The 10,551-nt window shown below is 49.4% G+C and overlaps 1 long non-coding RNA gene across 5 annotated transcripts in view; it reads right to left on the bottom strand.

The window, feature by feature from the left end:
- The window catches only part of LOC104850828, a 191,186-nt gene that overhangs the window by 161,698 nt on the left and 18,937 nt on the right, over positions 1–10,551 (bottom strand). For 3 of the 5 annotated variants that reach the window (XR_004515198.1, XR_004515196.1, XR_004515197.1), the window contains exon 3: positions 7,155–7,263. The exons of the other annotated variants lie outside the window; for them this stretch is intronic. This is a non-coding gene — a long non-coding RNA (uncharacterized LOC104850828). The remainder of the gene's footprint in view (positions 1–7,154; positions 7,264–10,551) is intronic. 5 annotated transcript variants of the gene reach the window in all.

Consider the following 10,551-nt stretch of genomic DNA (forward strand, 5'->3'; position numbering starts at 1 on the left):
TCTCTCCCCAACTTGATGTTCTCCAGCTGCAGGGTCTCCTGTCTTGATGTAAGCCTTCTGCTGTGGAACACTTTATCAGAATTCTCTTTCTTGAGAGTCAAAATTTACTCCACAAAGCCACCCACCCTTGAGTCCTGGTTCCCCATCCAGAGCCCTCTAGTCTCAATCTGAAGACATGGCTGCTGACATCCGTGTAATATGCAGGTGACCTGCGTGCCTCCCCCATATATAACATACATGCACTTGCACACACACCTACACACACGCACACGCACACGGGCCAAGTCTTCTTTTTGCTTGGATGAGCCCTGAGTTTGCTCTATCTGATGTGGTATAATGGCGCCCCGGATTCAGGCAAGGCTGGGTCAAGGGTAACGCATGGGCGGAATCATCAGGACACCATCTCTCCCTTCTTCATTCTCCCTTGTTCAATCCTAGTGTTCACAGGCAAGTTCTTCCCACATAGAAGCCAGCTCAAGGCTCACACCTCATCTCCACAGCTGATTACACCACTCACGTGCAGAGGTTCTTCCTTGGTGATGGGTAGCGCGCTCTGTCTGACCAATCCCTGGCCACAGGAGCCGGCAATGTGCTGCTGCTTAGAAGAGGAAAGGGGAGAGCGCTCCCAGTGCACCAGGTGTTACCACGAGGCCAGGAGGAGGGCTTGGGGAAGGCGGAGAAAGCGCCAGCTCCAGATGGGCGAGCTCCGGCAAAGAGCATCTGAAACCATGGCCTGCAGACTTCCCTCCTCCTCCTCTCACCAGCTTCCTGACATCGCTCCTCAAGGATGGCGCTGGACTTGAATGCAGGGCAGGAGAGAGAGAGCTTCACGACCGCCTGTTTTCTAGTTTACTGACCCAAGCCAGAATGGAATGTCGGGTGGGGGTGGTGTTTTGTCGTGTTGTTGTTTTCTTTGTTTTCTGATGGGGTCTCCCTATGTAGCCCTGAATGGCCTCAAACTCACTCCCGAGAGCTGGGATTACAGGGGATGCTAACACGCCCGGCTTACATTTTCGCTTTGGGAGTCACAGCCCACTTCATCTCCCAGCAGAGTTACAGCTGAAACACACATCTACACACACAACGCACAGCCCATAGGCACACACATAGGTACATGGAGTCACAGGTACATACACAGTACTTATACATGTACACAAATATAAACATCCGTCCACAGTGCACACACAGCGATAGGCACAAACACACGTGTACACACAGAAAGCTGTGTGCACACAACATAAATATGCACACACACGGAACATGTACGCAAACACAAGAAGCTCACATGAATACGTTCAGGCACACATGTGTACCTTCATGCGTGCACGCTTATAGACCAAAACTGCATGCATGCATGTACAAACGGACGTGCACACCTATGCACATGAATATACACATATCTACAGAAGGGCACACACATGTATGCACACACCCAGAGACACACAGCCACCAAAGGACACATACACACAAACACATGCATGTACGGAGGCATTCGTGTTCGTCACCTGAGCCCCGAGGACAACCGAGCCCCCTTTTGCACACTTGGAATGAAAAATCAACCTCCTCTCTCTCTCTGGAATCCATTCTCATTGCAGGTGGGAGCCTCAAGTTCAAACACTAAACATGTGCACACTGCCCACTCCTCATGCCTTCAGCGCTGGCGCTGGCTTCTTCATCACCATGGAAACCGTGCCACCACCACCCCAGCTCTTGCCATTCAAAAACTTTGGTGGCATTCAAAAATGTCAGGGTGATGTTGATATTTTCCAGGCAGGTGACCCTAGCTCGGAACAAAGCTGGAAGGACTCCTTGAACACAGAATGCAATGACTGCCGGCCAGGCCCACATGAGTCCCCAGGGAGGGAAGACGGCTGTCACCCGTGCCTTTGGATTCCTGATTTTCGATGCCTCCGTCCTTCCTGCCCATGGAAGAAAATATGATGCCTCAAAGGCAACAATCACCTTGTAGTTTTTATAGTAAGTGCCCCACTTTACATTCCTAGCACACATTTGCAAAAATATATAAAGGAGTTCTGCTTGCTTCCATGTTCCTGACCAGTTACAGCATTTATGCTATAAAATGAGCCTTGTGAATAAAATCCTGGCTTGATAACATGGTGCCTTTGGAAGAAAGGAACGCTGAACCTCAGAGAAGTTACATAACCAGTTGAAGGTCATGGAGCAGAGCTAGAATTTGAACCCAAGCTCCTGCATTTCCTCCTACAAATGCTCTCACCCCACAACTCTCTGTCCTGTGATTGGGTAGCTGATGTTTTTAATCCTATGTAACACCCTTAACTCTCTCCCTGTGTCCTTGAGATGCCCTGTCCCAATCTACACCCCTCTTCCAAACTGCCTCAGGTCACTGTGTACTTCCCTGGGGCTGGCAAGACAAAGTGTGTGGCCTCGACAACAGGCATGCGTTCTCCCAAAGTTCTGAAGCCAGAAGTCCAAGATGCAGACATCGGCAGGGCCGCCCCTTCTGAGGGCTGTGAGGGGCTGTCTGTCCCAGACCTCTCTCCTGGCTCCAGGTGGGTCTTGGGCAATCTGATGTTCCTTGCCATGTCGGCGGAGGGCCCTGATGTTGGCCTTCATCTGCATGTGATAATGCTTGTGGTTCTCTGTCCAAAATTCCCTTTTACATAAGGACACGAGACGGTTGGAGAAAGGACACACGTGGCTTCGGTATGACCTCATCTTAAGTCATTTTGTCTGCAGAGACTCTGTCTCCAAGTAAGAAAACAACCCGAGGAGCTGGGATTAGGACTCCACATGTGAATTTTAGGGGACAGTTCGGCCCACACTGGTACACGGTGCTCGCTCTGACCTCCACACCTTCCACACTCTGTTCCCTCCGCCCATCCCTCTAGTCCCCTGTGAGGTCCTCCTCACTCTCGGGGACCTGGGCTGAGTAGTGACCCCCCCCAGGCCCCAAGAACAGAATGGCTTTTCCCTTCCTTCTCTGCAGCAGAGTGTGGGTGAGGAGCAGAGATGGTGATTAGGTGGCCTGCGTGAATTCACCCTCTCTGTGCCTCTGTTTCCCCATTTCAAAAGCATAAGCAACAATACTGCCTATGCCAGTGGCTGATTGGAGGGTTCAGTGAGTCACTGCATTTAGAACAGTGCTCAGCCCACAGTAAGTGGAAACTGATAAAATATGTTTCACCCCTGCTCCCCAGCTCCTCACAGGAGTGCCTGACGTTCTCCAAGACCCTACCTCTGTGTGCCTTATTTCTGGCTCCTAAAAACCAGGTCTCACGCACAGTGAGCTCTTAATGCAGGTGCTGAGAAGAGGATTCTGCATCCTTCTTGTTACCATCTGCTGTCCTGCCCAACACACCCATCCCTACCCCAGAGGCTGTGGACACCCCCGTTCCCCGCTGAGGCACTAACAATTCCTCCCCAGCCTTGGGTTAGGCACAGATTTGACACATCTCTGTGTGTTGCCTGACTGAATTAACTAAGGACCTCAGACCACAGTGTTAACAGGCAAGATCGGCACCTGTCTGCCCACGCTCGCGGGACAATTGGGTTAGCTCAGCCCACTGCAAACCAGATTGCAAAGTGAAGGATCTGGAAGGTTTCCAAAACTCTCCCGAGTCCTGCTGAGCCTCCACTTTCAGAGGCTGCACGTACAGGTGCTGCCACTGTGGACCATGGAAAGAGCATGACGCTGATATCAGCCCACCTGGGTCAGGTCTACAAGCCCTGTGAGCTTGGGCAGGCGCATTCGTCTCCTAGTCCTGCCATCCATTACCAAGGACGGACCGCAAGCCAGGTGGCTTGAGACAAACAGAAACTTTTTCTTGCACAATTGAGGTGGCCAGAAGGCCAGGTTCAAGGAGCAGCAGGGTTGGTCCCTTGGGGGCTCTGGAACTTCTCTGGGCCTCTCTCCTGGCTTCTCATGATTCCAGGAGTCCATGGTGCTCCTGAGCTCTACACAGTAAGTCCCCAACTTACAGACCCGAGTCACGTAACTTTCAGGTACCAACAGACTTCACAATACTAACATTCGTAGATGCGAACAAATCCTGAACTAGCTCACATTGCTGGCCACTGTCACATGTGCCCTGTGTGCGTACAGTGACTGGTGATGGTCACTGACCAGAGGGGGAAGGGGAGCTTGGAGGCTCGTGCGCAGCAGGAGATGGAGGGCAAGGTAGAACTGCTGATGGCACAGGTGTTTCGTGGATTCAGTTCTGTCTGCCCTCCTGAAAAGCCGCTCCAGCGATGTCTAAGTAGTAGCTCCCTTTGTCTCAGCACAAATGACTCTGCCCTGCCTCACTCCATGCAGTCCCCTATGCGTCGGTTGCTTGCTGTACTCTGCCACCATTGTAGGGTAACTGCGTTTGTGTGTGCGTGCGCTTGGCTTTTTTAATACTTTACGTTGTACATTTGTGTAGAAGACTCACTTTGTTGGACTTAGGAAGGAATCCAACTTATGAACATTCTCCCGGAACAGAACTCATTCATAAGTCAGGGACTTACTTATCCAAATCCCTGCCCTTGCTCTTATGGCAACACCAGTCTTAAAATGAGGGTCCACCCTATTCCGGTATGACCCTCATCTCAACCTGATTACATCTATAAAGACTTTGTTTCCAAATGGGGTCACATGCCCTGCTACAGGGCTGAGGGTGGGAATATAATTTGAGGGGAGGGGCACAATTCAGCTCAGCAGGCCACCACGGCTCGGACTTCTGCTGTGTGAGAGGACAGTAGCACCTCCGATCTCTGGGGGATGCAGCGGGGTGGCCCATTTGATGCACTCAGCCTTGAGACCAGCATGGTACAAGGATATGGTGGTCCTGTCAGCCCCTGGCCTGGCCTGGCCTGGGTCCCAAGGTTCTTGGCAGCTGGCAAAGACCTTCTTGGGAGAGGAGTCCTGCCAAGAAAAGACCCAACCGGCAGCAAAGGGAAAGCCCCACAGGGCCCTAAATTTAGGCTCTTGAGGATTTGGTCTTGAATGCTATAAAATCTCTAGAGCATGTAATGGGGCAGACTGAAATAGCTTGTACCCAGCAAGTCACCACAAGGCTCCGAGGGAAGAGAGCAGTGAGATTCTGGACTCTGCTCTGAGTCATCGTCCCCCACCACATACACACACACACACACACACACACACACCCTTCCACTGCCCATGTTCCACCAGCACCTCTCAGCCCCAGGTATGGTGCCTTGCAAGCAACAGTGATGTGTATTACCAAGTAATCTGTTGCTAATAATACAGTGCCAAACATTGCAAATGGATGTATGTATGAGTAGACTCAAGGTTATTCCTACGAAATACGGCTTTCACTCCCTGCATTCTGATTAGGCTTCTGCAGTGGGAGAGCTACAGAGGGAAAGTACAGCCACAGCAGGCACAGGGATGCACCCACGCCTGACATCCTAGTGACTTCATACGAGGACCCACACACACACACACTCCCCGCCCTGTGAGATACACAGGGAAATGTCTCGTAACTGACACAGGTGTGTCCTGTGCCGGGGCAGAGCCTGAGGGAAAGAAGCCAGGAGAACCAGGAATGCAAATTAGAAAGAGGAGCCCTTGATATTCAGTAATCCCATTGGCCACACACGCTGAGTTTGAGCCTATCAGGAACGGGTGCAGAGGTGGAGAGATGTGGGACGGGTGCTATGGGCTTCCTGACTGCACTCCCCCAGTCTTCTCCTGGGGTTCAGAAAGAAAGGCTGCCTGTATTAGGAGTCTCGGCTCCCTGGCTTCCTAGCTATACAAACTTGGCGATTTCTAGACCCTTTCAAGTGCCTCAGTTTCCTCATCTGTAAAGTGGACATGATAATAATAACAACACCCTGATGAAGACTGCGTAAGGATGGATTAAGATAACTCACATAGAGCGCCAAGCACTGTGTCGCCACAAAGTGTGTGCAAGCCACAGAGCAGCCATCAACATACCATCATCACTGCCGTCCTTGTCACTGTGGTTATTGGCATTGCTGCTATTTCAGACGCACCAACAGGGTCTCTTCCCTTCCCGTGACAAGTGCCAGCGCACCAGGATTTAGTAAGTTTGACATGACACTTGTTGTTGTGCTATAGATAGCGCTGTGGGACATTTTCCCTCTGTTATTTATGTGGGGAAGGCAAGTGTCACTGTTGGTTACATAGACACGATCAGGCACTTACTCTGTTATTTTTAAGCAAGTGTTTCTGGGTGTTATGGTGTCGTGAGGAGATGTGTATATTTACTCCTCACAGTCCCTACAGATCTGCAATGTTTGGGTTGGGTGCATATGCTTGGCTCGTGTCCCCAGCATATGCGGTGACACAGTCTCAGGAGAACCTGGTGAAGACTGAAGACACAGCCAGAGTCACCCACTGTCCCAGTTTGCTGGAGGTTTGAGGGCTCCTCTCAGTAGGATGCTCAACTGAGAAAGTCTCAGACAGATCAAGACAAGCTGGTCACTCTGCACAGCCCAGCCCAGGGCAGCCCAAACACCTCTCACCCCTACCCTAGGAGCCAGAAACACCTAGAAACACATGCTCTGGAGCCAGGGGTCTAGAGTCAAATTCCAGTTCCTCCACTTACTGGTCCCGCAGCCTGGGCAGGAACTGAAGCCTCTATACTTCTGTGTACTCAGCTGTAAATTGGGGCTAAAAACAGAACCAACTTCAGTGTCTGTGGGGATCAAATGAGCTCCTGAATGGAAAGTGCTGAGAGTCACAGGTGGCCGCAGCTAACATTCAATAAACCTCTGGGATTGTTATTATCACATCTGCCGCCACTTCTGGTGTGTACTGAATGTGTTTCTAGATCTACATACTCCTAGAGGGTGTACATATATTTATTGTAAAATTAAATCACTACCCTAATTGGAAAGCTTGCCCTGTTCACCATAAATAGCAGGTGACTATAAGCATAAATGCATAACTAACAAAGAGAAGCATCTCTGGCCCCACTCACGGTAGGCTGACACCCTTTGGGGGCTTGGAATTCTAGGTCAAAGGAAGCAGGCTCAGAAGCAAGGACAGAAAAGGTGGGGTTGGGGCTCAGAACCCTGATATAAGGACTAGTCCAGGTCTAAACCGGTCACATGATGCTTCGAGGATATTATGAAAGGGTCACCGAGAGACGCTAATGTGGCCCATCCCAAAGCAGGAGCCGAAAGTACACCCAGTCCCCTCTCACCTCCTTTGGTCCTCAGCAGGCAGGTTACAGTTGCTAGACGTAGAGCAGCTGCATGGTGCTGGTTCTGTCCTTAGAATTAGTCACCCCACTGAGCCTCGGTACGCACTACCTGCAAAATGGACATAATAACGCCTGCCTCCCAGGTTACCAAGAGCATCAGGTAGGACAAAGGCAATCACACGTTGCGGCTTTCCAATTATTCAAGAAATAGTCCTGCTCACCATCTGGCCTTTTCTTTTTTTTTTTTTTGGTACCGGGGATGGAACTCAGGTCCTTGTGCTTGTGAGGCAAGTGGCAGAACCACTGAGCTAAATCCCCAGCCCCCATCTGGCCCTTTCTAATACCAAGAATTACTTTGTAGAAGCTTTTCATCATTACAGTGAAAACCATCTCATTCCTGTGGAACCATGAGAATACATAATCAGAAAGCTCTTTAGAAGGCCAAGAATGAAGGGATGTTAATTTTACCACTTTTAGGTAATTTTTCTTTTCTTCCCCCCTTGTTCTTGAAAACCTGGGCTCCCACTTAAAAGTACTTCAGACACCGAGCCTGAATGACAGTGTGAACTTCAGGTGACAGGACCATAATGCAATTAGAGCAGCTGCTTATTATCCCCCATTATTGAATAATATGTTCATTAATAGCTCTTCTCTCCCTTTGCCATAATATTCCCCTGCTAAAAATAAACATAAACACCAAGACCCAGGGTGACTGAGACCTGAACCTGACTATGGGGCAGCCAGTAGCAGTAGCAGGGGGACGTGAAGGCCAACACGCAGTGGTCATGACCAGGCCAAGCCTGGGGCCCCTCTCAACCCACTGATCAGAGGCCACTGCCCACCAGGCCACAGGAAGAAAGCAGCAAAGAAAAGCACCATGCATGTCACATCCTCACCTCGTCCCTGTGAACCAGGTATTATTACCTGGACTCCCCGTTCATATTACCTTATTTCCCCTTTCACAGATGAAGAGACTGAAGGTCAGAGGGATTCCTTGACTCGTTCTAGTCACATATCAAGAAAATATCAGAACCAAGAAGAAAGTTCCTGCTCTATCTGACTTCATTACAACGCATCTGGGGCTTTAAAGACTTTTCTTTACTTCCCTCCGCTACGTGGTCTTTTCTCATTTTGCCAATGTGTGCGTGTCTGAGTGCACCATGACTCACACAACAGGAGATCATGCCCCTCACCTCCTCCTTTCCTTCCTCCATGCCCCCCTCCCTCCATCCTGGACATGCAAAGCAAGAAAGGGGTCATCTCTGCAGTTATCAAGGACCCCAATCCAGGTCTGCTCAGAGAAGCCCCTGTGGAGGGCTGTACGCTGTCCCTTCTGGGGTTGAAATTGGCCTCAGAACAAAGCTAAAAGTCATATGAATATCTCTAGTGCCTGCTAGCAATCACCTTCTAGTCCCGGTGTCACATGCTCCTCCTGTGAGGACTCAGGAGTTCCGGGAACAAAAGACCTCAATCTGCAAGCAGCGAGGGTGCCACACCTGGAAATCATCTTCCCACTCACCCCTCAGCACACTACTACTCCATGTTTCTGTTTCACAGAGGAGAAACTCGAAGAGCAGGACAAGTTGTGTCCACTTCACAGAAGGGGAAATGGAGGCCCACAGTGACCAAATCAGCCAGGGCGACAGTTAATTGCATTCGTCAGTATGTCAGGCTGTGGCACTCATCACATGGTCACACATCAGTGCAGATGCTGGGGAAGTGTTTTGAGGATGTGACTCACATCTCTTATCAGTTGATTTTAAACCAAGGAGATCACCATCGCTGGGTGGAACTCACCCAGTCATTGGAAGGCCTTAAGAGCAAAATCTGAGGTTTCCCCAACAAAGAGATTCCACCTCAGGACAGAGACACACAGCTCTTCCTGCCTCCAGCATGATGGATTGCCCCACAGAAAGCAGCCTGAAGCCCCCATGGTGGTGTGAGGTGTCTCCTTACATGCCACACACTCACACGCACGCACGCACGCACGCACATGTGACTGGAAATGACAGTGAATTTTTAATTTATGACAGTAAAAGACACTGCCATCGATCCCCCTAAAATTATTCCCCTTAAACACACCTGTTCCATTGTTCTTGCCACTTTATGAAATAATTCTAGACGTTTTTCCTGGGTATCTTTAGTTTTGTCGACAGGGCTGCATCAATGTCCTGAATCATATCAAAGCATTTACCTTTCATGGACATTTGGAAGCCAAAAGAGTCACACAGTGCCAGATCCTGTACAATTGACGGATGAGGACACACAGTGATGTTTTGACCACAGCTTTCCATTGGATGGCACTCAGCAGCAGCATTCATTGTATTTTTTATCACCCTTTATAAAGACATTCAGGACGAAGAACAGATTTGGAGCTCTTCTCTCTTGCCTGAATTAAGTTGCAACATTAGTCCATTTTCCATAGCTATAACTATACCACAAGTTGAGCGATTTATCGAGAATAAAAGTTTATTCGGTTCATGATTCTGTGGGTTAGGATGCCCAGAGATCAAGGGTGGCTTCAAGGGACAGCCTTCTCATGGGTGGGGCTCTGCAGAGTTCTGAGACAACTCACAAGAGGGGCACACGCAAGAGACACAGCCAAAGTGACTTATGGAACAGACCCACTTGCCAGATAATCCATTAGTGCATGCATGAACTCATTGATTCTTAGTCCCCACCTCCAAATGCCGTTACGGTTTTGAATTTTAAGATTGGAATTCCGACAGGTGGATTGACGAGACACATCCCAACAGTTAAGTGCCATTCTGCTTAAGTTTGAATCCTTGATCTGCTGCTTACCTCCTGGGACCTTGGGCAACCACCTTGACCTCTCTGTGCCTCCATTTTTCCACCCCTAAAGTACAGATGATGATCAGACTTTCCTGAAAGGACTGTGACGGGGAGTCAATGGAGTGATAATCATTTACAAGACGCTTACAGTGGTGGCTACCACACAGCACACAGTATATGGAGATGAGTGGTGTTAAATTCCCAAAGCTGGGGCAAACAAGGCTGGTGTGAACAGTCTCACCTCAAACCTAGCTGTGCCCACATGAACTGCAGGGATGAAGAGATAAAGGCTGTGCTGCTGGCAGAAACCTGGAGAATAGAAAGGAGAACCAAACCAGCTGCTGTCTGACAGAGTGAACTTGATGAAGTTCTCCAATACCTGATCATTTTTTCCATTAAATACAAATGTAAGGTTGAATCTGCCTTCAATAGGAAGATAAAAATCCCTAATTACTTGCAAGGACACAATGGAGCAATCATCTTATCCTACTTCTGAAGCAAACTTTCTTCCTCTGTTCCTACTCACCAGAAAGGAAACCAGCAGAATCAGATGTTTCGAATCTACCGTTAGCTCATTCATCCATTTGTCAGACATTTAATGAGC

The sequence above is a fragment of the Fukomys damarensis genome, unplaced genomic scaffold (assembly GCF_012274545.1).
Source record: "Fukomys damarensis isolate Sample0158 unplaced genomic scaffold, DMR_v1.0_HiC HiC_scaffold_34, whole genome shotgun sequence".
NCBI classification, from domain to species: domain Eukaryota; kingdom Metazoa; phylum Chordata; class Mammalia; order Rodentia; family Bathyergidae; genus Fukomys; species Fukomys damarensis.